Consider the following 25462-nt stretch of genomic DNA (forward strand, 5'->3'; position numbering starts at 1 on the left):
GGTTGCATGAACTAAACAAACACACAACCAACCAGCTCATGTATATCTAAATATGTATCGATAGTTTGGAATCCATAAGATACTGATTAAAATCTAAACAGGAGCCAGAAGAACATTCAGAATCTCAACCTTTAGCGTAAACAGACAAACAAACAAATGAATGAATAAATCAGCAAGCAAGCAAGGGGAAGTATGTTGGAATAATCAACCCTATCTCCTTTTATTATTTTTGTGCAGTGCAATAGAGCAAGTATTCTAAAACCAAGCAACTGTTAACTGTTATCTTGGGTTGTGGAAATAACCCACTGGAGTCTAAAATGCAGTAGACTTAAGACTGAGGCAGAAAGCTGATCCTATAATATATTGTCAGGTCACAAGAATTTTTTTTTAAGATTTTATTTATTTGACAGACAGATATCACAAGCAGGCAGAGAGGCAGGCAGAGAGAAAGAGGAGGAATAGGCTCCTGGCTGAGTAGAGAGCCCAATGTGGGGCTCGATCTCAGGACCCTGGGATCATAACCTGAGCCAAAAGCAGAGGCTTTAACCCACTGAGCCACCCAAGTGCTCCACAAGGAATTTTTGAAAGAGAAAATTTACACGATGTCAATATTTTTGTTTATGTATTTATTTTCTGGATAGAGGTGAGGATTTTCCAACTGCCTAGTGTCACCCAATGCTAGTGTGAAGGAATTCCCTTGCACCTTTTCAGTTGCCAAGAGACCTTCTTGTCAAGGGCACATGTGTTTCCTGACCTGTCGGTGCAGTGTCCACGCAGTGGGGAAACATGGGTCTCAACATATTCTTAGACTGTAGAGAGAAATCTGTCTTCCTGTGGGGAGTGTGTGAGCAATGGCAGGTAGAGAGCTCACGCTTACAGCAGGCAGAAGAGAAGCTGATACAGCTCTCCACAAGGGGGACACCATGTGCCTACTTAAATGGTAATTTAGAGTTTGCAGGTGTCACTTGGTCCCACTGGTATTGTCATAGGAGTTCGTAGCATCCCTACAGAGCCATCTGTGCCCAGCTAGGGTAACACACCATCTTCTTCAAGGCCATACCCTACGTCAGTCTTCTTCCTAGGATAGCGTCTGGGGGAGTAGGGTCTGCAGGACCTAACAGAGAAGAAGATGGACGGCCCACTTGCCTTCAGGAGACCAGAAGCTGCCTCTGCCCCACTGGTCTTTCCAAGATCTTCCTTACCGCGTGTGGCTAATCTCTGAGGGCATCAGCAGGGAAGTCAGTGTCTAGTGAACTCCAACACTGTTTGCAAGGAGCCTCAGTCAGGACCCAGTGGTCCTACAGAGGCTCTGACTGGTGGCTCTGACACCCTGACGTGGGACCCTTATTTCCTTTCCACTTGTCCCGGCAGTGACTGCTGCAACTGTACCAGTGACCTCCCGCCGGTCCGCAGGTGACTTCTCTCTTACCAAAGGACAACTTCCAGTTTCACTGGGAGTCTCCGGAGATGCCCAGCAAGCCTGGATCCTCAAGGCAAAGGACGGTCCTTCCCTGGGGCCTGAGTCTGGGGAAAGCTCAGTCCCGGAGGTGGACGGCTACAAGGTACTCCCACGCAGGGCAGGGATTGAAAATGCCAGGTTCATTATCCCAGCTCAGAGACTCAGTACCCTCCTGACTTCAATTATTTCATATTTTAAAGCCCAAATACCCAAGGCTTCAGTCGTGGTCTTACTCTTTACCTGCATCTTCGTTCTGTAAATAAAACAGCCAGTGCCTGGGATGCACAGAGACTTTTGGCTTCAGAAGATCAAGGGACACCCTTGCGAGAGAAGAATCCAGGGCTTTGTGTTGTGAACCATCCCCTCCTGGCTCACTGTTGCTCCTGTGCATTGTGACGGGCAGAATGAGAGCCAGACTCAGGCGGGGGAGGTGTGGGAGAGGGATGGTGACACCAACAGACCAAAGACCCTGATCCTTGTCCAATCACCTATTTTCAGGAGGGGGTAGGAGGGAAAGAAGGCCATGGCTGCGACACACTCCTCGTTGCAGGGGTGCGGGGAGAGAGACAGCCTGAGCATGGGCAGCTTCTCCGGTGGGGACTACTGTCAATGCTGGGTGAGGCAGACTTGAGCAAGGCCTGGAGGTGGTGCCAGGAAGAGGGTGAAAGTCTAGGAGAAACAGAATTCCATCCCTCCAAGACTGTGCAGAGCTCGAGAGGGAGCTGCCTCTAAAACCAAGGCTGAGAAATTGGTCTTGAACGAAGACCGATGTGTTGAAGTGAAGATGGAATGAGAAGGCGAGGGTGGTGAGCGGCTGATGCAGGGCAGCTCAGGGAGGGCAGCCACCTCGAGATCTGTGTCCGTGACCCTCCGCCATGGGGGTCTATGCAGAACCAGGCCGCCCGAGGGGCCCCGCACTTCCCTTTCATGATATCACCATCTTGAAATCCTTCATCGTTTTATCTTTGAAGTTGCCATCTGTCTGTGAAGTCCCCGGAGATGTCGATGAGCAGGGGTGGTGCGTGCAACATGCACCTCCGTCCTTGGCAGCCCTGCCACTCCCCTGGAGACAGTGGCCTTGGTGACCATGAGCAAGAACCGTATGTGGGGCGGAGGAAGCTGTGTGTTGAGACTGGTGGTCAGGAAGGCATGTCCAGGAAGGTGACACGTGAGCTCTGAGCAGAACGAACCGAGGACACAGGCAAGTGCCATCTGGCTCACCCCTCCAGGCGGAGGGAGAGGCCCTGCGGCCAACCACGCTTGGGTAACGTAAGGAAAAACAAGGGGGCCAGCACAGGAGGTGTGCCGTGGGAAGTGGGGAGAGGGCAGAGCACGAGGTCCTGGGGGAAGCCAGTGGAGGCACCTGCAGACAGCACCCTCCCCATGTGCTGTGGATGCTGGGGGCCCAGCTGACAGGAGCGGCGTTCTTGTCCCACAGCAGCCCCGGAGGTGGGTGGACACAGACACCCGCAGCATGTATCAACCTCGCGGACGGATGAAGGAAGCTCTGCGGCCAGAGTTCCTGGTTGCAATGCTGGAAACAAATAGTGGTGCCCACTGCCCTCCCTCGTGAAGGCCGTCGGTGCCCCTCAAGAGGCCTCTGTCACAAAGTCCCACAGCCCGGGTGGCTTAACAACAGAAATTTACGATCTGTCGGCTCTGCAGACTGGAGTCAAAACCAAGGTGTCGGCAGGTTTGGTTCCTTCTGAGGCCACGGGATCTGCTCCAGGGTCCTCTGCCTGGCTCCTGTTCCCGTGGCATCTCCAAATCTCCCTCTGTAGGACGCCAGGCCTGTTGAATTAGAGCCTGTGGTAATGACCTCATTTTACCTTGCTTAACCCTACAGAGACCCTTCTGCAAATAAATTCACGCTCTGAGGGACTCAGAATTCGAGCTTCAGCATATACATCTGAAAGGGATACAACCCCAGTCACAACAAGCACTACAAGTCACAGAACCGCACGCACCTCGCCCCACATTGCCACCAAGAAACCCAGCCGGGGAGAGAGGCGGCACGCGTGTGTGAGATTGCCGTGAGGTCACTTCACAGCCGCGTGGCCCCGGTCAGGTGGTTCAGCCTCTCTAACCTGCGCTGCAGCGTGTTTCGTGGGACCAGACCCACCGCAGAGGCTGGTTGTGAGAAGGAAGCAAACGACCACCTGTGGAGTGCCACACGCGGCCCTGGGCTTGTGGACAGCTCCCTGTCCTTCCCGGGGCCCCTGCCTCCAGCCTTCCCTTCTGTACGCCCATGCCTCTGTCTTTGTTCAGCTCAGTCACACACACACACACACACACACACACACACACACACGCATACATCACACAGAGTACTGAAAAGCTCAGATCACTTTCCTTTTTACTCAGGCCCGGGACAGCAGTTTCACGGACAGGTGTGAACAGTAAAGACACTCACACTTGGGTCGTGTCTCCATCTCCAACCAAGAACGCACCCTTTGCCATGGCTGTGTCCGAAGAGAACAGAGACGGACACACACTCAGCATCCTCTAGACATTCAGACCCTTCAGAGCAATTCTTGTCCTAGGAACAATTAAGTGGAGTGAGGGTCAGGGAGGGGGAGGAGAGAGGTTTATTTTTGATTTAGCAATAAACACACGATTCTAAATTAGAACACATTCGGTTACCTGTCTTAATTTTCTAATCATGTATTTTTCCAGTTTGCAAACCACGCTCCTTTCTCTGTGACTGAAACTTCAGTGCACGTGAGTGGTAATTTCTTATTTTTCAGAACGGACCCCCTTGTTTCTGGAAGCCTTGGAAATATCTATGAGATTCTCTCCTCCACCTTCAATGCACCCGTGAACCCCATAAGCCAGGACTTCAGTTACCATGTCAGATGACCTGGAGTGCACTGTTCTAGAAATCACAGATCCTTAGGGAAGCCCATCCTGCATCTTCCTAATTTCAGGCCGTCTATTTGCGCCATTCGACCACCCCCATGGTTCGCGGCTGCCCCGGATCCTACAGATTCCAGGTCACTGCGCACAACTTCCCCAAATCTCTTGCACTACTTTCCTGCCTCATTCTGAATTCTCCCAACCCTTCTGCAGACCTCTCGACTGCATTTGAAATTCCCTCCACATGTAAGTGTAAAGGGCAGATTCTGAGGACAGAATTACACGATCTTTGAAGTGAAGATGTCTTTCAGTTTGGAACCAAACCTCGGCCTGGCATCTAAACCAATTTACAAAATTCCAGATCTACACACTCATTCCCTTATTTAGATTGTGCTCCAACATGTCTGCTAAGCCATTCTTTTATTTATTTTTTTTAAAAAACTTACTTGAATGATTATTTTGGCCGAGCACGTGAGAATATGAAGGAAAATATAAAACTCCTACCCTTTAGACAATTACAGTCCAATAGTGGAGGCATGTGAGTCGACCAGCAATTCCAGGAAAGTAGGCTAAGGTCTACGTTAGGAAGTCCGCATCATTTCCAATCTGGATATCAGCTTTCACCAGCAGAAAGAAGCCCTCAGCAGCGACTCCATTTTGTTTTTCCAAGACGTCAGCACGCCTAGACGTTGGGGTCGTTCCATGGCAAAAACTCCACACAATTAGGCATAAAACAACAAACCCAGCTTTGTTTCTGAACTTAAGAAAAGAAATATCTGAAAGGTAATATGGAAGCCAGCCATGTAATGGAAGGGAGAGGGTATCATAAAATAATATAGTGGGCAACATGGTTCAAGATCATGTTTAATTTCCTAAACGGGGATTAAAAGTAAAACTGCACACGTGAACCTTTCCTGCTAATGACATTTTCTCAAGCACACATGGTGAGGCCCCCCCATTCGGTCACTGGATGGCTTTCAATGGACAACATCCTCCCCCCATTTGAAGAATTAAAATCTGTTCTCTGTAATTTTCCGCACTGACACCAGTCCTGCCCCCTGGAATTCTCTTCCACGTGGTGGTCCTACAGGGATTTCAGGCTGGCTTATTTTCCACTGGACTCACATTCGAGTTACCAGAACAGTTCCCAAGCGTCCTCATCTTTTAGTTCCCTGATCACAGGGGTGCTTATTTCTGACAATGCGCGACCTTTGAAATGCTGCTTTGCACTCTCTACGAACACGACCTCACATTCCTGGGTATTTCCAGCAAAAGCCTAGGGCTGGTCTTCACAGCTCTTGTAGCGTTGTCTCTTTTCCTCAGTACTTTCTTATAGTTGGATTTTTTTTTTTTTACTTTTAAAAGTTGAATTTAATTTTATTTAAATTCAATTAATTAGCATGCAGTGTATTATTACTTCTAGAGGTAGAGTTTAGTAATTCACAGGCGTCTGTCACCCCCAGTGCTTATTCCGTCATGGGCCCGCAGTTCGATGTTTTAACATAAGGACACCACTTTACATGGATCCTATTCAATCCATGTTTTTAGATTTAGCGCAATTTCTAAATTTGCTGGCTGTTTGGAAATCCTGATCCTGATAGCTAGTATATTTGTGCTGGACTCACAGCACCCATGCTTTTGGCAAGAGCTAGTTCTAAGTCTTCATCCGAGTAACGGAGCATCGTGAATCAGGTATGGAGTTAATCCAGAAATCCCTCTCAGTGCCTCTAGGGTCCGGGGTAGAGACCTGCCTGGGGGAGGTCTTCCTCTGCTGTCATCGGAGCGCTGCAGGACCCACGGTGTCTTCAGGTCCTTCCCTGTGCGTCTCCCCCTCTGCGGCTTCCCCTGGACATGGCTCACACCTGAAAGGGTCGCCGCTCTCTGTGAGACACAGACTCTGGCAACGTACAATGCCACGAAGGACCCTTTGGAGTTAGAAATATCCGGGCTCAGGTTCTAGCGCGGCGACGCTCTAACTGCGTTTGCCATCTGACTCTGAGTCTGTGTCCTCGTCTGTGAAATGACGCATGCGGCGAGAGAGCATGTGTGCGAAGCCCAGTGCCCAGGAAGCGAGGACACCTGCACGGCTGCCTGCGGCAGTGGCCGCCATCATTATATCGAATGGCCATGCTCCAAAGGCCCGTACGTCCTGGTTCTCCAGCTCGACATGCACGTCCCCCCTCGGCTGGTCCGGCATCCCCCCGTCCAGGACCAGGTCTGGATGAGGAGAGAGAACTACTACTTTCCTTAACTCGTCCCACACAGGTTAGCTGTTTCCTGAGTTCACCTCCCACGGTGGATTGAATATTTATGCCCCCCCATGCATACGTTGGGATCCTAACCCCTGATGAGGGGGTTAGGAGGTCGGCCTTTGGGAGTGAATAGGTCTGGAGGGTAGAGTCCTTTGACCGACCTGAGGGCACCCTCTTGAGAGGGATACCAGGGAGAGAGCTACCTTGCTCTCTTTCACTCCGGAAAGATACAACCAGAATCTGGCCACACGGACACCCTCGTCTGGGACTCCTGGGTTCCAGAATCATGAGAATAAATTTCTGTTTTTTATAAGACACCCTGTCTACTGTACTTCATTAAAGCTACCCATACAGACTAGGAACATTTTGACACCAAAACGTTTTTAAAAATAGCACGGTCCGCACTAACGTCTGCTCACGTTACAACTTAGAAATTTTTTAAAGATGTGTTTGCTTCATTATTTTGTCTGACTGCTTCAGCTCATGTTAACCATGTTCTAGTAACCACATTAACCTGTTATAACCTATTTTTGTCTTTTAAATTAGTCACAGAAGAAGGGCAGTTCTGACTAGAGAAGGCAAGTGTGATAAAAAATGTAGGGAACCAATAAAAAATACATGATCTCAACGTGGATGAGGGTTTTGAGGATTATGATTCCCTCTACTCAAATAACATGAACATATACATGATCAGTGAACAACTTGTATTTTCCGGGATAGAAAAGAAATGGAATTAGTTTGAAAAATTGTTCTTCAGGGGTAGATGAAAGAATGATGCTGGCAAATGGACGTGGGGGGGTCATACATTTGAGATTTTCTTATGATGGGAGAAAGGAGCCAGAGTTGGCTGGGACAAGGAAGAACTGGGGAAGAGGGCTAGTTCTCCATGGATAAGTTGGAAACCAAAAGGAAAGGAGCAGATTTAAAGGACATGAGAGGGGCATCTGGGTGGCTCAGTTGGTTAAGCATCTGAGTCTTGATTTCAGCTCAGGTCATGATCTTGGGGTCATGGGATTGAGCCCCACGTCAGGCTCCCCGCGTAGCTCAGAGTCTGCTGGTCCCTCTCCCCTCTGGTCCTCCCTGCCAACTGCATGCTCTCTCTCAAATAAATAAATAAAATCTTCAAAAAAAAAAAAAAAAGAGAGAGAGGGAGAGAGAGAGAAATGAAGTGAAAGACCAGAGATTGAGTGGGAAAGAAAGAGAGCGCCCCAGGACCCTGCACCACAGGTCTGGGCTAGGCTGTTGGAGCAGGTGTGGAGATGAAAGACCCCACGGGGGCATTTCCCCCACATTTGTCTTTCTTTGACACAATAAATTGTGCATCAGGACAGCCCAAGTACTTAGCCAAGAATTTTTGAGGTAGAAAAGCAAGAATATTTGACAATTTGGTTTGTTTTCCGGCGTAGGGGAAAAAAATAACATTCTCACAAGTTACAATGTAGGCAAATCTCTCTCCAGACACCAATGCAAACAGTAAGATAACAGAAAAGCTCCCAGCTCCACCAGACTTCATGGAAAAACTCAAGTATGTATAAATCAAATGTGATACGTTTCATCCATGTCTCCTTAATTTTAGGAGACTCTGTAGCATAATATCATTACTTTGCAAGAATCAAAGACACGAAATAGGCTATTAATGGGTGCCTTGGGGACTTTACATGGTTTTAAATCCTCCTTTCAAGTTCCAGCCAAACACAAAATCTCTTGTCACTGACTGTCCTCTCCCTAAATTGTATTTATCCCCACAATTTGATGATTTCCACTAATTTTGCTCAACAATCTATCTTTTGCCAACACATAAACCATTGTAACTTTAAATTCATCAATAATGAAGGATTTTAATCAGTAGCTCAGAAAATATTGCAACTGGGTCAGCCATAAGACGCCTCATCATGTTATCTGGACAAGCCCCGAAGTGAGAACTTACAAAATACCAAGGATCAAAAGGCTCTCAAAATTTTAAAACGAAGGTTAAAAGGAAAATTGAGCTCTTGGCCGTGTTAACATTTCCAAGTAATTATAGACCCTCAAGTGGTCTTCAAACATCGTAAGCAGAGGTGGAACTTTGAGCTGAGACGATTACAATGACACAGATTTAAAAAAAAAAAAAAAAAAAAAAAAAAAAAGATTACCCGCCTCGTGAAAATTTCCAGGGTGGGCAATGGGGTCGGGGAAGGGATTGAGATTCTTCCCTCATGGGGAATGAGTGCCAATTTCTGGTACCTGGATTTGAAGGGTAGGCTTAAATACAACTCCTAAACACCCACTAAGGGCTCACTACGTACAGACCATGAAAGAAGGACCTTTAGGACAGAGGAAAGAGAAGAAAGGGTGGTCCTGGTCTTTGGGGGTGTTTGGGTTTGTAAACAGATGCAAGGCAGACAATGGAGCTTGAAGTGGGTGGGGAAATGTGTCAGGAATCTCTTTGCTATCACATTTTTTAAATCCTCTACCTATCTTGAGGGAAGGACAAAAGGACCAGCAGCATCTCAGGATTCCTTTCAGGAGGAAGGGGTCACCCACACTTTTTGCATCTGAAACAATAGCTCCAGATTGGAGGAAAAGAAAGGGAGGAAAGTGGCAGACAGATATAAGGAAAAGAGAGTCAGAGGACCCCTGCTCTCCCTCTGCAGCTAGAGACAGTTGCTATTTCCTGGCATTAGAGAGACAAACAACATTTTTTAGAAAGTGTCTTTCTATAGGTCTTCCAGACTGGAGTATTTCATCCTTCTCTTACCCATTGCCCTAGTAACACATTCTGAATTAAATGTTTCTCATTCCAAGGAGATATTTAGTACCTAATAACAGACCATATGAAAAAAAAAGGGAGACAAAAAAGTCCTGGAAAATAGAAGCTTTCCTGGTCAGGCACAATACTGATAAATAAAAATGACATTTTAAAGTTAAAAGCTTAGACCGAAAAGGCTCAGAGAATAATTCACCCTGCGGCCTGCAAACTTGTTGACCTGAAAATAAAAGAAATAGATTTCATCGTGATTGTCTCCAGATGTAGACAAACAAGTGTGGTCTAATCCAGACGCTGAAGCAATTCCCCTGCGTAAGTCAGATCAGGACGCACGGATCGGGCGCACAGAATTGTGATACCCCAGTGTGTTTTGGTGAGAAGACTGCTCAGTAAATGCACCCGTGCAGACGACCATGGTTTTCATGCTTTTCCAAAATGAGAAGCTCTTCGAGAAGAGACACGGGTGTCCTCATTACCTACAGGAGCAGCGGCACCAGGTCACTACTGGGGAGAGAGCCTTGTGGTGACTGGGTCTGTGCCATGAAACTCAGCTCTCCAAGCTGAAGCAAAGTGGGTTCCAGCAGGCTTTCTCTCCCATGGGGACAGCCTGCAGCTGGGCAGATGGGAGATCTCCTTCCTCTCTCCCTCTGCCTCCCTCCGGGCAGGGAACACTTCCCCAGCCTCTCTCTGAGCCTTCTCCTCCCCAACCTGCCTCCTGCAGCCTGTTGTCCCAGGGAGAACCCAGTGGGTCATGGCAGTCTCTGGTCCTTCCAGTTCTTTCTGCTGCCAGAGCTCTCCAGGGTGGGTCCCCCCTCCACAATGCACCGCCATGGCTCTCCCCTAAGCTGCAGCCACAGTGGTCTCTGGCATTTCTGAGGCACTTTGTGTCTGTGCCCACCTCTGGCCTCCTGGCTCCTGTGCTGGCTGCTGGGAGCTGGGCCCTGAAATATCTTGGAAGCCCCCTCCGTCCACTGCCTCCTGTCTCTGCTAGGGGTCACCTCGGGGAGGCCCCTAGGGACCTGGCCCCTCCCCGTCCTGCCACCTCCTTCCCCTGCCCAGCACTGCACACCATTTGGTTTTCTGCTTGTCGACTGCCTCTCTCCCCCAGTCTAAGCTCTGTGATGCCATGGCTTGCTCTGTTTCGTCTTTGTCTGGGATTCTCCATTGCCTGGTGCATGGGGCTCAGCAGCCTTTGCTGCCTAAAGAATCTTCCCATTTCTGAGAAAGGCCGCCAACTTCAAATCTCCTTTATGGAGGCTAAATTCAAATCTGAAGGTGGAATAATAGTGGCCATGAATAACATGATGTATTTAATGCACATAAATGTATTAGGCGGTGACGGACGCCCAACACAGAATCAGGCCATGAAGTCGAGGCTCATGAGAGGTCCCTAATGTAGGCGGGAAAGGTGGGGGGGACACCGCCCATCATCGCCTGCTCCCCCAACTGCCATTTGTTGTCACAGGTAAGCTGTGTAAGTGTCCAAAACTACCAATGAACACTGCAGAAGAGAGAGGGGATTTCAGGTTCAAAGAGGAGAACACGGAGTTTCAGAGAAGTGGGGTCCCTGGGCGGAGCCTTGGCTGTTCCGGACAGACAGCGTTCGAGTGATTCGGCTCCGTCTGGCTCCAGAAGCTGCAGGTGCTCGTCTGCGGCTTCTGAGGGGGACAGGGTGAAGGGAATCTGGTGTTCGCACTCTCCCCAGCCCCTCCCTTTCCACACGCCCTGGTGCAGAGACATACTGAGGACTTGGCAGGGAATTTCATCCCGTCTTGTTGAACAAGTAACCAGGAACAACGTCCTCAACGAAGACCAGCCAGAGAGATCCACACCAGGACAAGACGCGTCCCCTGCCAGCAAGAAAGCATCACTTGAGGGGGCAAGATAAACCCACATGAACTGCTTAACCACACAAAGTGGGCATGGGATCAAGGGCTATGGGAAACAGTGGTGTAGACGGACGGTGCGATGTTGCCGGGGCCGCATGGACCACATTTCAGCAGGAGCAGGTGCAGACCCCTCGGTGTTATTCCTCGTCATTCCTGACACGTAGCTGCAATGTCAGGGAGAAACTTCGGTCTTGGCTTGCACACTCAGCTGCCTTTCTAAGTCCATTGCCTTGCACAGAGCGGATGAGGGAGTCTGACGAGAGCAGCCACGGGTCATGGGGGCAGTAACTCTTCCAGGGACGCTATGAGCCTGACGGTGGCCCCTCAGCTCCATGGGGAAGCCTCCGCCCCAGGGAAGACAGGGGCTTTAAAGAAGGGATGGCAGTTAAATGAGATCTTGGGGGAGGGTCCCAATCCCACCCGACCGCTGTCCTCGTAAGAAGAGGCAACCAGGACACAGACAGGCACAGGGAGACGCCGCTGCGGAGAGAGAGGCCTCTGCGGAAACCAGCCATGCCCACATCTGGATCCCACACCTTTAGCCTCCGGAGCCATGGGAAGTGAGGACCCCTGCTCAGGTCCGCAGGCTGGGGTATGTTGTTACGGCCGTGCTGGCAAACTAACGTCACCAGGAAGCACCGTCCCCCGTTACATACAGAGAACCTGAGGCCGAGAGAAATCGCAGTCAGACACCAGGAAGCTGTGGAGGCCAGATGGGAGCCCGGGACCAGGAGTCAGAACACACACACCCCTGCCACTTCCTGATACTCTTGTTCCTTTTGTCCAGCAAAGTGTGTGGAGGGCCCTGGGGATGATGAGCCCCTGCAGATACCCACACACCCAGTCCCTGGTGTCCTGGAACCCCCACTGTGGCCTTAGAGAAGAACACAGCAGTAGCTGTGACGGCGGCGGGCGGCCTCAGGGATGGAGATGTGGAAAGTCCTGAGAGGTCTTCCTGGGGAGATCGCAGGGGGCCGCCTCGGGGATGGAGGTGCCAAAAGTCTTGAGAGGTCTTGCCGAGGAGAAGAACGAGCAAAGAGCGATGAGTAGTCAGGAACGCGTGGGATGGAGCCAGGTCAGAGCACCTAAGGTCCGGCTGGCCGGGGGCTGAAGTCCGCTAGCATCTGACTGGGGGAGGTCAGGGGCCACATGAAGACAGTTGAGGCCTTGTAATGTAGAAATGTTAATAAATAGTAAAGACAGTTCTGTAGCATCGTCTTCCCCAGACCTGCAGGTACACAACCTTCGGGGAAGGCCTAGTGCGGGTATGTTGACTGTGCACATCGAATGGGCGCCGGCTGTGTTTGCATGAATAGAACACACACACACGATCCCACGGAGATAAGCGTTTACTTGGCCGTCCACACAACAGTTCTGGGTCATGCTCACTTTAGTCTGGATCGTTTTTTTCCTGGGCAACCGGAATCATCTCTTAACTGATCTCTCGACCTCTGACCTGGAAACCAGAGTGTCTCAGAGTACAAATCCAATCACGACACGCCACGTCTCAAAACCGTCCGTTGGCAGAGAATGAAATCTGTGCCAGCCTCAGCCACGACCCTCTGGGGGTTGTCTACACCATCTGATGCCCCCATGTCATATTTCTGCCCCTTGACCTCGTTTCCTGTCACTTTTCTCAGGCTGTCCCTGCCCGCTGTATCTGTGACAAGCTGAAATGCTTATCCCATCAGAGTCTTTGCTACAATTCAGATCTCCTTGGAATCCAGTCCAAATGTCTCTCCTCAGAGAAGCCTTCACTGAGCACTGTAACCAAAGCTGTCCCCTGTACAGGGCCAGCATCACGGGCAGGGGACCCGTGTGGACGCCTGGGCATCATGCGTAGAAGGGTTCTATGTGTGGTTTAATGTTTTGTGGTGACTGTCTTGAAATTTTTTCACGTTTTTTGAACAAGGCCCCTCTATATGTATTTTTTTTAATTTTTATACCAAGTCCTGCAAATGATGCAACTAGTTCTCCCTTTCCCCTCGGCTCCTCCATTTCACATCATTCCATTTGATTTTCCACATGGCACTTCCCATTAGTCAGAGCCATCCCTTCTGTTAATCTGTTTACTGACCTTTCCCCTCTCTAAGACGTGAGCTCCGGGAGAGCAGGAACCTCCACAGCCTGGCTCACCACGGTGTCTCCAGCCCCTGGAGCAGCGCCAGACACAGGCTGAGTGCTCGGTAAGCACATGGTGAATTAATGACGAAGACAGAACACTAAAAATACAGCCGGGAGTCCGAAGAATACGGAGGGCGTGTGATGGAAGCTGGGCTTTCTGCCACGGCTTCAGACTCGCTTCCCCCACTCCGGTCAGCCCACTGATGTGACATACTGATTAATAAAATGTGCACACGTCATCCCAGTGTAAATTCACCCCCACAAGTGAAGAACCAAAACAAAAGGTCTACCATGCGCAAGCCAGCATTCTCACTGGGGGATGGCGTCTTCTCCTCCCGCTTCCTTGTGGAATGCCGGGGTTCTTCAGGGATCTTTCCTGCTGCCGGGCATGCTCTCCCCGGCGCTGAGTTCAGCCCTGCTGCAGAGGAGGACCAGGCTGAGGATAAGGCCGGCCACTGCAGGATTCGTAAGAGGAAATGTTGGGACAAAGGCAACCCAAATGGGGAATCAGGAGAGAGCTCTTTCCAGCTTTTCCAGAAAAGCCCCTATCAGCAACTCTGTCCTCCTCCTCTAAACATTATCTGCCCCAAGTGGGTCTCAGAACTAGCAAATCTTAGCTCAAGAGTGAATTACCAGCTTGAGGATAAAACCATTCTTTGGAGGAAGGCAAACCCCACAGTGTTTGCTATTGGAGCCAGAGCCATTGGCAGAGTAAGCATCTATCCAAGCCCTCCAAGTGGGGTGACCAGATGATTTCCTATTTAACCCAGTTTGGTTGGTTCTCTGTTACATGGAGGCCGCAGCCTCCCAACTCGTACATAGTAATACTTTATCTACCAAAAGAGAATATCAGAGACGAGAGATCTTAATTCGCATTTGTTAGATATCTTCTCCAACGTGGAATAATATGCAATATTTAAAAATAAACTCAGCTGGTGTCTGATTCTTGATTTTGAATCAGGTCATGGTCTCAGGGTCGCGCTATTGAGCCCCATGTTGGGCTCAGTGATCGGCATGGAGCCTGCTTGAGATTCTCTACTCTTCTTCCTCCCTCATTTGCTCTGTCTCTCAAATAAATAAAATCTTAAAGAATAAAATAAAATAAGCTTTGGTTTCCCAAGTATTTCACTATACTCCCGTTTGAAAACAGAGAGTTTAAGTAACCCTTTGTCATCACGGGTGTTCAGATGACCATCCAGAATGAACTTACGTGGCAGGATCTCCTCTTTGAAGACTCTGGAGCTGAGTAAGTGTGACAACCCCCGCGATCGGTCACAGCCCCCGCCTCGGCCGTCTCACGCAGAACTGGGACTAAAGTCAGACTCTCTAGATGTCCTGCAGCTGTAGGGCAGAATAAGAGAAATTGAACACAGACTCCACAAGGTCAGAGTGAAGATTAGGCAAACTGAGGCACAAGGGAGATTGGTAAACAACCCACCGTTGTTGGCTAGTAGTGCTGCTGTTGATGTCCCTGTCAACCAAGGAGGGAAAAGGCAGAACCATGTCCCTGACCTACAGAGATGACCTCCTTGGGGAGGTAGTTCAGAGTGTTTACAAGAAGATACAAGATACACAGTAGCACGAATGGGGAGGACCAAGGGACTTAGTGGAGCCAGTGTCCACAGCAAGTGAAGGCAAACAGTGGGGGAAGGTGGGGAGACCGGGTGGGCCAGGAGGGGGGCGTAGACCCACAGCAGAGCCTGGTGTCCCGGGAAAGCCAGCATGGGGAGGCAGGAGGGTGCCCGCCCGCTGGTCAGTCCCTACAGGCTGAGTCTTTGTACCAAGCAGATTAGCAAAGTGGAGACAGATGTCCCTGCATGTGCCCAGACGTGGTGGTTTGTGAAGGGCTCAGCCTTTGGACTCTCTCGAGATGGCAGCTCTTAACACTCTCTGAACAAAGTCAGGAGGAAAAAACAGTTTTAAGAAATATAGTTTAATTTTGAGACACATGTCTAAATAAGGATAAGAGGTTAGATTCCTGAAGGCAAGGAGACCTTTGTGGTAATGTGTTCAGTGTCCAGGTTTGAGGGAACGAGCAGAGTCTGACCACGGCTTTAACCCACGAGGACGATGGGGAACCTCTCCCTACTCACCTTCAAACAATGGTGAATGCTTTTCGCTCCAAGGATTAGAGGAGCACACAAAAATTGAGAAAATGCTTAATAATGTTGTTCTTAAAAAAAAGGACGAGAGAGGGATGCCTGGGTGTCTCAGTCGGCTAGGCCTCTGCTTTCCACTCAGGTCATGATCTCAGGGTCCTGGGATCGAGTCCTGTGTCCGGCTCCCCGCTCAGCGGGGAGTCTGCTTTTACATCTCCCTCTCCCTCTCCCATGTGTGTGTTTTCTCTCTCTTTCAAATAAACAAAATCTTAAACAAAAAAGAGAGAGAGAGAGAAAAGAAAGGAAAAAGAAAGTGTGTCCACAACCTCTCCGGCCACAAGAGGGCACTGTAGGAGACAGGCGCGAGCAAGGACTGTGCCCAGATCCCCACTGGGCCATGCCCAGGACGGGGGAGGTGCGGGTGGGGGCTGGGGAGCTGCCGGGGGTGCTGTCTGAAAGGGGCCACGGGGTGCTTACAAGCAGGGACAGCCTCCAGCGCTAATCTGTGCCCTGCGTCCCCCGTAGGATCCTAACATCAAGGAGGCAGGGAGCCCTTATCAAGCCTAAGGACTAGTGGACCCCTTGGTAGCAATTCGGGATCTGGCCCCTTTTGAAGTGGGCTGTCAGCGTGCCCGGAAAACAGGATTATGCCTGACTGCACCCCAGAGCCCAGGCTGCCTCCCTCCTACAAGCTCCCCTCAGCAAGGGGATCACTCTGTCAAACCGAAACCCCGTTTCCAGACACAGCCAAAGAAGTCAGAGAGCGCCAGGTTCCCCGAGATTAAAAATAGGACGTTGCTGCCCAGGGCTGGGCTGGCTGGGCGATGACACAGGAGCCCTGGGAGGGCCTGGACGGGAGCCAGGCGGCTGTCCTTGCCCTCTGCCACCCCCGGGAAGGGGAGGAGAGGGGCAGGTTTGCAGGGAGTCCTGCCAGGAAAGAGCTGGGAGGGAGGGGAAGGGTGGAGAAATCGTTTTCCTGTGAGTCAAGGGACGACAGCTGTCACCACGGAGGGGAGAGGAGGTGGAGAACGGGGTCCAAGCCTTCACGAAACAGTGGCAGCCGAGTCAAAACACGCAGTCAGAAACATGAGGCCCTTAAAAATACAGTAATTCATACTACATCAAAGCAGTGATTAGCACAGCTTCCTGGCTGGGTCTTTCTGCTTATTTATGGTACATTACACATTTTAATGCTATTTTCATAAGGTGTTTCAGCTGCCACGGTCCCATATCTGAGAGACAAAAGTGCCTGAGGAATACTACAATTATCCGGCCCCCACTCCCGGCCGTGCACAAACCCAGCGTCAATGCCAGTGACAGCCACCACCCCAAAGGGGAAGCACAAGAGGACGCGTTCCCAAGGCCCCCTCCACGGGGCTTGGGCCAAGACGCTCGGATGGAAGGAGACGCGGGGTGAGGGGAGCAGGGGCAAGGCCACCTGCATCTCGGTCAATTATCCGTTGGGGCCGCTGAAGCCTCTGTCGAGGTCCTTCTTTCACCGTGTCCCCAAGCTGAGTCTCCATGAGGACTTCATTCACTCAACTCTGGAGCTCGTCGGTCCTCCCCGCAAACTGGGTTTATTTGAAATCCACGTGAGTCCGAATCAGCGCCAGACACAGAGGTGAGGACAAGGAAGACGCGGCCTGAAAATTTCTCGTGCCGGTCAGGGAATTTCTCGTTTTAAAAAAAGGCAAGGGATGATAATGGGGACCACTTCAGGAAACAGGGCCATCCGTCTCATACACAGAGACAAGATGCATTTCCCCCACAGATAAGCTCAGTAACCATTTCCTCCAAGTCCGGCTGCCCTCTACAATCTGTCACCTTGAAAAAGACAAGTGGAGTTTATTTACGCCATGGGAAAAATAGGGAGTCTCAGCTTGCAGAAATAAAGCAATTGGGGGCAAACAAGAGGTCAGGATGGACAGAGGGAAAACATGGGGCGCTGGCTGGCCTGGGCTGGGGACTTGGGAGGCTGCGACGTCACTGCCCTGTCACAGCAGGGCCCGTGATTCAAGAGGCTTGTTCAGATGGACTCGGTATGCCCTTGCAGCACCGGATTCAGGATCATAGTTTCTACTGAAAACAAAAACCAACTGTCCCCCAACCCTGCTAACGTATTTACTTTTATGACACAGTGGAGACGGAAACACTTTAGAACCCTCAATGTCTGTTTCTTCGGCTTCACAACTCCTAGTTGGTTCTCTTGCCTTTGTGCCTGAGACCATGGCCAGTGGCCCTTCTGGGGCTGGGGTATCTTCAGGGCCCTGGGCCTGATTGATCTGAGCCCCAGTCTCCCCACTGAAGTTTCCAAGACCAGCGCCAACATTCCCGGGTGGACACCTGTCCTGTAGGAACTGGGCTTGAGTCCGAAATGCATTTCAGGCAGGCCACTTAAAAGCCATCCCAGGATAACTCAGCTCAGAATTTAACCAGCCGCCTACAAATAAAGACCAACCCATGACTCCACCCTGAAGGCACCCGATTCTCTAAAGCCTCGTATTTCCAACCGTTGCATCAGCTGTAAACATATACCGCAAGCTGGCATGGGTCGAGGAAGGTCTCAGGAGAGAGCGCTGCCTTTTTCTTAAATTTCTAAAACGAAATTGGTTTGACTTTGGCAAAATCCTGAGGCACAAATATGCCAGAACAGAAGCTCACAGAAGCTTACGTTTAGGGTTCTCTTCTAGTTCTAACGACAACCGCTGAGAATTACTGAGCAGCCGGCATGGTCCACATCGGTCTCCAAGGATCATCTTAGGGGATCCTCGTCGAGGATATCAGGAAGGTTCACTGTGCTGGTGGAGACATGAAGGGACAGTCCAGTAACCTGCTGAACACCAAGGGACCCGTTAGAAGCAGGGTCCGCCCAGCACTCAACACTCTGCAGTGCGGCGGTCCGCGTCCCCCTGCACAGGTCCCACAGCTCCTGTCTGAGGAGGGCAAGTGCATCCCCACTTCCCTGACAAGAGAAATAGAATTCAAGGGAAAAAGTGAAAACGAAGTCATTCTTCCTTCTCAGCAGAAGAAAGGTAGCTCCAGGGCCCTGATACTCCTTGCTCCGTGGTGAGGTTGCTGTCCATGTCTTTTGGGTTGGTTTCATCGATACTGACAGCGTTTCTTATGGTTGGAGAAGAATCTGTGGGCTAACGTTTGTTGAAACAATTTTCACAACATCCACGTAAGAATCAAACCAAGACGTCCAGGATGTCTGGGGAGGGCAGAGGTCCCATTCCGGGGCACGAGGGCTCTGCTCGCAGCATCCCAACCACAGTCTGCAAAGTGAGACCGGGTAGGTCTGTGGCAGGAGTAGGAGGCGCTTTGTCCAAAGCCCCTGCGCTCCCTGAAACCCCTGGTGCCCGTGCTGTCGGGACGGGGCACAGGGCACAGAAGGCTCCGTCCCGGGCCACGGGCGCGCCAAGAGACACCAGGGGAGAGGGTGGGGGTCGGGGAGCGGACTCTGCAGCACGTGCTTTGCTGAGGGAGGAGGGCGGCTCCGGCCGGGTCCCGCCGGCCACCAGGGGGAGCCGGGGCCACGTGTGTCCGCAGTCCCGGGGTCCCCAGACCCGGCAGAAGGAGTCGGGGACGGCCCGTCCACGCGCAGCACAGCCCGCCTGGGCCGTCGGGCGCGCAGCAGCGCAGTGGGGGGGAAGTGCCCCCGCGGACCCCGGACTCCTGGACGGCGCGGCCTCGCGTGGGGTCCCCAGCTCGCGGCCACAGAGGCCGGCCCGGCGCCGTGGAGGGGCCTGGCTGCCGGGCCTCGCGGGTCCCGCTCACAGCACGTGGAGGCGTTTCCGAGGGACAGAACGAAGTCGATCGTTCAGACACGACCGGGCCGCTCGGGGCTGGTCGCTGTGAACCGGGGCCCGACCGGGACGCGGGGGCGGGACGCCCGGGAGCCGCCGCCTCTCCCGTGGGGCAGAGGCCGTTCCCGAAGCTTTAACCACACACGACACCCGTCGCCTCGGTCGCAGGAAAGCGGAGGGTGAACTCGGAGCCGCATTGACAGTATTGACCCGTTCTGGCCCCAAATGCGTTACCTCCGCGCTGTGCGATGGAAGCCCCCCCGCCCCCAAGAGAAAGACACCGAGTCTTGGCGTCGCTGCCGGACACCACCCGCTTCCGGAGCAGGCGCGTCCGTCCCGGGCAGACCCGGGGGACCACGGACACCCGCAGCCCCGAGAGTACCCGGTCGGGGCGGGGGAGGTCCGGGGGCCGCAATCCCTCTTCCCGTGGGGGGACACGGGCAGCTGGGAAGGCGGCGGTCCCCGGCCCTGCTCTGACGCGGCCCCGCGTGCGCGTCCTGGCGAGCCCGAGCGCACGACAGAAAAACAAGCCGCGCTCCGTCCCCCGCTCCCTCGGCAGGAATTTGGCTGGAGATGAAGGTTTGATCTTTGAGTAATAACATTCTCGGTGTCCAGCCGAGCGCAGCCAAGGGAAATAAACACGTCGGCTTCTGAACCTGGCTTCGCCGTGGACTGACGCGGCCGCTGACAAAGGCTGAACCTCTTGCTGCCTCGGGGCCCTCCTCTCCAACGATGACCCATAGTTTCAACCCAAACAACTTCAATACATTAATACTGCTCGGCCACAGAGCCCAGCATTCACGATGTGAATGTTTAACCAAGGTGACGCTCTTTCACAATCGGTGCTATTTTGGTCCTAAGCATGCTTCCAGCCTTCACAGTTATATGGAAATTAAATACCCTTTAAAGGGGAAGGAAAAGAATGATGTGTGCACAGAAGAAATCCAGTCTCACGGGCCATGCCTTTGAGGGCCTTGCCAAGACTAAGGCGGCAAATATTCTGAGTCTTTGTTTGAGAAAAGTCCTGCTTAATGTGCCTCGCTTGGGTCCAACAGTGCAGAGCCCGTCTTAGCACCGGGGTCCCTTTGACTGCCTTGGCCTCAAACTCTCACCAGCAGAAATAATGTAGGATTGAACATCCCGGGCACTGCTCAAGAACTGTCTGTCCCCCTGAAAGGACAGCGCAAGAGGCAAGTGAAAATGGAACTATTCGCCAGTTGAATTATACTTTCTAGTTAACTGTTTGAGAAGGTTTAGCTAAAACAGGTCAGGACAGGGGCTCTTAACTAGGGTTGAAACAAGACGGATTCATAATCACTCATCCTGAGGGGAATCATTGTCTGAAAAAAGAAGTTTCTGGAATTCCTATGCAATGCATACATTCCAGAAATAATCCCGATTTACTCAAAATAAATACACTTTTTGAAATACTTTACTGATTTATTTGACAGACAGAGATCACAAATATTCAGAGAGGCAGGCGGGAGGGGTGGGGAGAAGGTTTCCCGCTGAGCAGAGAGCCCGATGCGGGGCTCCATCCTAGGATCCAGAGATCATGACCTGAGCCGAAGGCAGAGAGGCTCAACCCAGTGAGCCACTCAGGTGTCCCCAAAATAAATACACTTTACATTTGGGAGAAAACTTTGTGGATATCTTAGAATCCTCCCAGCTGCTGTAAAAGACAAATCTGTCCCCATATTATCCTGGCACCATACTGGCCTATGCACTGGTCCAGCACATGTGCCCTTGGTCTGTGGGCAGCCTTCATGGTCTTGAGCTCCTTCCCCGCCATGGTTGTGCCTTTCGGCAGGATCTCAGAGTCTTCTGCACCTAGACAGCAGATGCGGGAGGAGAGGGCCAATAGGAGCTCCTGGCTTCCTAACTACGATGCTGTGGGAATGGCAGCCATCGCTCTGCTATACTCCAGTGGTCAGAACTCATCCCAAGACCCCAAGTACATGCAAAAGAGGCTGAGAAATGTAAGGTAGTCTCCAGCTTGGCTGCATTTCTCCGAGATAACTCTTTGTCTTGGACGGGAGGGCTGACTCGTCGCAGATGGGTCTCTACTTCTGCCACAGAGCCATCTTGCGTTGGGGAGCCCCAGGCAGGGACTTTTCAATAACAGACTTGACAATAGCATCAATCAATGTCTTTGGAGTCCTTCCAGCAACCAAGAGCTCCCTAACTTGCAGGAAAATCTATTTAATCTTTGAGAAAGAACTAATTGTAAGGAAGTCCTTATATCGAGCTACGGTATTTTGTCACGCAATTTTCATCTGTTGATCTTCGTCCTACCCTTCTAGAATCATACAGAATAAGCCTGCTTCGTCTTCCACTTGACAGATCGTCAAAAAAGTGAAGGTCTACTGTGTTTCCTCTAAGTGATTAATTTTCTAAGCATCCCCGCTCATTGATTTTCATTCTGCTTATTATACCGGTCATCTTTCTTGGGATATTCACACAACTACACTCGCCTTCTTAAAATGGTGAGCTTGGAAGTGAAAACCTTTCATCAGGTGAGCAGAAGGGAGTATAAAGGAATGGCAGGAGGCACAGTGCATCTTCTTCCGGAAGCCGCTCCTGTGGAAGGCCCGTTCTGGAGGTACTCTCCCGACGTCTCGTCAGCTGGCTGGTGGCTTTGGGCTCCTGGCTATGGGTCCCCCGAGAGCAGCACCCTGCTCCTTGGCTCAATCAGTGCTTCCTGATGCAGTGTTCTCGCACGGAGACAGTTTCACTGCGAGGGCTTGTCTCAGATCAATGCTTTTTAAAGCTTAAAAAGAAAAATATGGCTGAAGTAAAATGATAATAAAGAGAGCTCAAGATAATACAGTCTTTTATGCGGGCCTTATATCACAGAAGCCATGCTTTACAGCAATCCTAGAGGTGAGCATAAATTAGACACAGAATCTTTTATTTAAAAAAAATTAATAAAGTTTGGATTAAATATTAACGAGGAAAGCTGCAGTCCATTGCTCCTGGATGAAGGCTGAGAAAGATGAGGTTTGTTACTCTTCCTCCCTCGAGGCGGGCACGGGAAAATAGTCTCTGTGAAAATAGTTGAAATTTTTCAAAAAATATTTCCAAATTAATTTTTACAATTAGAACTTGCATTCTGTGAAAGAAGATTTTATAGCGACTGAGTCATTTTGTAAAAGTAATCCAGGAAATCAGTTTGTCTCTATCATATTTTATTTTGCTCCGTTTTGATGGGAGAAAGGATGGAATTGTGAGCAACCTTTGAATATAGTTTAGAAACTTAATGTGGAAAGGGCACTAATATTGTAATTACGGGTTTTCCTTTATCAGGCGCGGCTCTCTTTGTTGCTCCTGCTATTTAAAGTTACTGTTCACACACTGTGGCTAATTCCCTTTGTTACATTTCACAGTGAATGCCGCTTCCTGAATATTTGTTATTGCAGTGCTATGGACGTACGCTTCTCAGATAAAGGGAAAACTGAGTGCATCCATCTGTGGGCAAATTAAAAATGAATTTAACCCCCTGGCTTCCATGGCAGTGTCCCCTTAGGCAAAACGTGCCCTATGCTTTTGACTGACAAGGTATTACGTGGTGGTTGCTTACAGGTTTTATTTTTTAATGGTATTTGGTTCAAGGTCAAAAAAACCTTTTTTATATGACCTTGTATTTATATCAAGAGGGGACACAGAGGGCAGAGGCTAGCGTGGAGGCTTATGGAGTCCAGAGAACAAAAGAAAAATGGTAAAAGACTTGATTCTGGAAGGAAAAGATCCATTTTCATTATTCAAGGTACAGTCCCTGACAAGTTGTTATTTTCTGGGTAATGGGATTAGAGGTTTTGAAGGTTGGTCATGCCAGCTCCTTGGAGACTCAGGAGGGGAGAGAAGTGGGAATGGAGGTTGGAGCAGGTTGGGTAAGGAAGGTTTGTGTATGCAGCAGGAGGGGAGAATCTCTTCTTCTCTTCTTAGCTCCCAACCAGAATCCACAGAGACTACCGAAGGAAGACTCTTTTTTTTTTTTTCCCTCTAAGAATTATTCTTTACTTCTCTCCTTTCAATAGTTTTGCCACTAACAGGAGTCCGTCCTCACAGGGAGAGGATGAACATTTCATCGTCCCTTGTCTGTTTCTTCGTTAGAATTGTCAATGAACGAGAGTGAGAATAAGATAATAATTGACATTTCTTTCTTTCTCTCTCAATCTAATTTTGAAAAGAGAGAGAAAGGAAAAGACTACCACACAAAGGAATGAATTTTGCCGTGTCCCAGGGATGGCAACATTAGTTGATTCATTCAACAAGTGTTTGTCAAATGCCTGCCATGCACCAACCTCTATGCTGGGCCTGGGGCAGAAGAGTGACAAGTCAGACAAGAACCTGATTTTGAGGAGCGAGAGTCTGGTGAGAGAAGGCCTTAATGACCGAGAAAACAAGTAAGAGCAAACTATGGAAAGGAGGTGAAACGGGCAAGGAGAACAAATTGTAAGGTCATGTCTGTGAGGCTGGCCAGGGACACCAAAACAGGAGTCCTGAGTGACGTGAGGGAACCGCCGTGTTAAGAGCTGGAGCATTCATGTCCCAGGCCAATGGGAGAACAAGCAAAAAGACCCTGGGCCAAGAAAGATCTGCACATGGTGGGGGGAACCCCAAGAAGCCAATATGGCGGCCCTGGGGCCCAGGGAGGCTGGAGATGGGGTTGGAGAAGCTGGCAGATCAGCTCAGGTCAAGCATTGTGGGGCCTTGGACTTTAATACAAGTGCATGGTAAGTCGTGGAGGGCTTTATTGATCTATTTTTTGTTTTAAGAATATGGACTCTGAAGGGCAATCTGAGGGGTTTGAGGTGGCAGGGGGGTGGGAGGTTGGGGTACCAGGTGGTGGGTATTATGGAGGGCACGGCTTGCATGGAGCACTGGGTGTGGTGAAAAAATAATGAATACTGTTTTTCTGAAAATAAATAAATTGGGAAAAAAAAAAAAAGAATATAGATGATTTTAAGGGCACCTGCGTGGTTCAGGTGGTTAAGCGTCTGACTCTTGATTTCAGCTCAGGTCATGATCTCGGGGTTGTCAGTTTGAGCCCTGTGTTGGGTTCTGCCCTGGCCGTGGAGCGTGCTTAAGATTCCTTGTCTCCTTCTCCCTCTGCCCCTCATCCCCCGACCAAAAAAAAAAAAAAAAAAAAAAAAGAAGAAGAAAAAGAATACAGAGATGATCTTAAACATACTCAAAGTGTAGAGAGAAACATCATGAATCTCACAGCAGCATCAGCCAACTTCAACAATAAACGAGCCAGGCCCTCCTGATTCTGTCCAAGGCTCACTCAAGCCCCCCCTCCTGACCAGGGGTCACTGCAGATCTCCCATAAACGATTCAGCAAGTATCGCACCTGCACATTGAAGAGCATCAAATAGATATTCTCAAAGATCGTGTCAGTGTTTTAGAATGGTCTGTGTGCACAATTTTTATTAGTGTGTTTGAATCAGGATCCAAGTGAAGTTCATATATTGCAACTAGTTAATGTTTCACTTAAATTTCTTTTAAAGCATGGCTTTCTTCTCCTGGGAGGCTTCCTAGCAAGGGAGGATCACAACTTGCCACTTCTTAAAAGACCACTGTGGCTCCATCTGGAGAGAAGCTAGCAGGAGGGTGAGTCGGGGTGAGGCAGAGGAACATTAGGTTAATGGGCCAGTGGGAGAGGACAGTGGTCTGCAGGACAGGGGCTCAACGAGATGGAAGGAATTGGGGAGAATATAGGATTTGTTTATTTACTATTTCATTTTCTTGTTAAGGCTTACCAGACTTACTTTTTAGATAGAGTCAAACGTATTTGCAGATTACGTAGGTACGCACGTGTGAATGAATCAACCTATACAATTCGTGCACACATAAAAAATGTGTATTAGACACACACAGATGCATGCACTTACCTACACAGCTGATAGAGGACTATAAGTGTCACCAAAAAAACAATGCATTTTGTTCGTATTACCCCCTGCACTCCTCTTAAAAGAAGGTTAACCAAATTGCCCCATTTTCATTTTCTAAGTTGATGACTTCACTTGAAATTCTCACAAATTATTTTGAAGTAACAGTGCAACCTAGTAGAAATGCATTCACTTTCCCAAAATGATAGTAAAACACATGGGTTGAAAATAGAGTTCTGTAGGCGCGTCGTTCTTCGGCCTCCTCAGTGACGTCCCAGTTCTTGCTTCACGTCGCTGACGCGCGTCGTTCTTCGGCCTCCTCGGCGGCGTCCCAGTC

Source organism: Neovison vison, chromosome 1, assembly GCF_020171115.1.
Source record: "Neovison vison isolate M4711 chromosome 1, ASM_NN_V1, whole genome shotgun sequence".
NCBI lineage: Eukaryota > Metazoa > Chordata > Mammalia > Carnivora > Mustelidae > Neogale > Neogale vison.